Genomic DNA, 2,857 nt, shown 5'->3' on the forward strand with positions numbered 1-2,857 from the left:
GTGTGTGTGTGTGTGTGTGTGTGTGGAGCTTGCTCTCCTCTCTGCCTGGGGAGGGAGCAGCTCCTGCTTTGCAAAGCAATAAATAGGCTGGCGGGGGGGGGGGGGGGGCTAGACTGAGCTCCAGGGAGGCAAGCTTGATGAATGTTCCCCTATCCCTTTCTTGAAAGGGATGCCACAAGCTTGCCCACCCCTCTCCATCCGTAGCTCTTTGGGGATCTCTCAGGCCAAGGGGGGGGGTCAGGGTGGCGGGTGTCTTTGCCCCGGAAGGTACTTGGGCTCACCCTGATCCTCTTCCACTGGCAGCCTGGTGGAGCCGCTGCGCCCCCTGGTGGCCGACAGTCACTCCACAGGGAGGGCCATTTACTCACACGTAGTGACAATGGCAAGGATGACACAGCCTGTTTTGTGTGTTCTGAACAACCTCCTCCCCTGCTGTCTTGTCTCTTAAAAAAAGAAAGGAAAACCCAGACATGGTTTGAGTGCTGTTTTCACAAATCTCTCATCAAAGCAACCTTCTTTCTAGGGCAGGGAAGGGTTGGCTGCTCTGACTAGCAGCTGCTCAGGTGGGGCAGGACAGGGATGTGGGTCTTCCACATCTTGCGTTCCCTGGGGTTGAAACGCCCCCACTCCCCTTTATTAGAAGGATGGGTGGGGGTGATACCCTGCTCCCTCCCTCCCTCCCTCTTTGTTTCTGAAATGCAGACAGGGAAGGGGAGAAGAGGCAAAACTTTAACCAAGAGAAGCCCTGGCGGCAGCAGAGGGAGTCTGCTGCGATCCATTATTGAGGTGGGGGGGAGTGGGGCTCATCACTGGGGTGGGGTGGGGAGTTAAACTGGAGCTAACTGAGGGGAGATTCTGACCCTGAAGAGCAAGGGGCTACCACCAGTGTAAGCCCACAAGCACAAACATGCAGTGAGAGGTTGTATTATTTTAAAAGCAGTGGCTGCAGTTTTCTCTTAGGCTGCTTCTGCCCCAACCTCTTCTTGCAGAAACCTTCCAGGTCACTCCAGGGGCTCTTCTCTCCCCATCTGGGGAGGGGGGAAGGAAATGGGCAAGAAGCTTAACCTCCCAGGCTGAGGCAGGGGGAGAAGACCCTCTTACAAGAGCCTCCCCCCCCCCGCCCCTTGGAGCCCTCTAGAGGTGGTGCCAGCTGCAGAACTGGCCTCTTCCTCCAGCTCTGATGCCCCGAGCCTCACACACCCCCACACTTCTCCCTCAGGGCTGCCACCTGCCAGCTCCTCCCTGCTCTCTTGTCCTGGCAAGCAAAGGCTGGCACCCTCTGCCAAGCCTGCCCAGCTGCAAAGGCAGGGCCCACCTCTGCCAGCAGTGAGCTTTGGCGGCGGGGGGGGGGGAGAGGTAAGGGCTGATGGGAAGAGAGCCCCTTTGAACACGAGAGGTGCCAGCAGGCACCCTGACATTTGCAGGACAAGAAATAAGTGTGTCACCTGTGCCAAGAAAGTTCAGCCCAGCTCAGAAAGTCTGAGCATGCTCAATAGCCACAGCATTGCATCTGTCCTTGGGCATAACACTGGAAAGCTCTGGTGGGTCTTCCATCACCTGGGCTGTGCTAAAAAAGCTCTCAAGGGATGAGAGATGCTCCTCCACCCCATTTCTTGGCCCCAGAGCAGCCGATATTCATAAAACACGCCCCCTGTAAAACAGCTAAATGACGTCTAAGGATGCTCAGTTTGACAGATAGTTGGAGGGGGAACAGAATGGAGTATCCTGGAGAAGGGACTGGCTGGCCGTTTCCCTCGCTGTCTCACACCCTGACACTGTGCCACTTTGTTCTGCTTCCCCCTCCCCTTTCTCTTACCTTCTTAGAAAAGGCTGCTAAGAATGGATGGAATTAAGTACCCAAACATTTACAAAGATTAAACATCTAAAACAGGAACATTTCAGCACCACAGCAAATATACACACACCCCACTCCCCCCTGGAGGGGCAGGGCCTGGTGGAAGAGCTGAGCTGAGCTGAAAGTGCAACACAACCAGATGGCCTGCTTTGGGCAGAGCAGAGGCCCCACCACTGAGAAGGCCCTACCTCCTTGCCTACGCCAGGGATATGCCCATTTCCTTGACTCTTCTCCCTGCTGCTTCTTTTTGACAACCCAACAGGTGGGAGAAAAGCAGACCCCCCAGCCTTTGGCTGCCATGCTGCATAAACCACATTATTTTCATTGCCCGGCCATTGACAGCTGCCTGAGCAAATCCTTCTGGCAATTAAAGAAGCATTTGTCTCTGTTGTCCTTAATTCACAGGACAGAGGCAGGATCACCTCCAGGTGGTGTCAGAGCCCTTGCGCACATGGAGGCTGGAGTGTAGGGAACTGGGCGGGTGGCTGTTTACTCCTTCCCAGGCCCCATCTCCTAGCAACAGCCTGCCTGGGGTGTTGCAAGAGGGCAGCCAGGCAGGAAGTGGCCCTGATTCAAGCTTGCTGGAGATGTGGAAAACTTGACTCGACAAATGCCAGAGCAGCCACCCCACACAGCTGAAACTGGCACAGCCCAGGGACTCCCTCCGAGGGAGGTTTCAGAAAATGACACAGCGAGAGAAATATTTTAATGCCAGGTGTGTGCGCAAACTTCACAGGAAAGCCACCGGCACCAAAATGTACATGCTTTTATAAGGAGCTCCATCAACCGGAAGCCCAGAATCGGAATCTGCATGCTGCTCTCATGCGTAATCTCACTGGCATCCTGGCGACAACCCTGGGAGGTAAAGTCAGTATTACTATCCTCTTGCTATCCTCCAGGTTGCAGGTTCTGACCCCCAACAACTGCTGAAGCTGAAAGGGGGCAAGACTATGCTGTGAGTACACGGCAGAGGTGAAATTCGAACCGGACACTTCCTGATTC

The sequence above is a fragment of the Podarcis cretensis genome (assembly GCF_951804945.1).
Source record: "Podarcis cretensis genome assembly, chromosome: 15".
Lineage (NCBI taxonomy): Eukaryota > Metazoa > Chordata > Lepidosauria > Squamata > Lacertidae > Podarcis > Podarcis cretensis.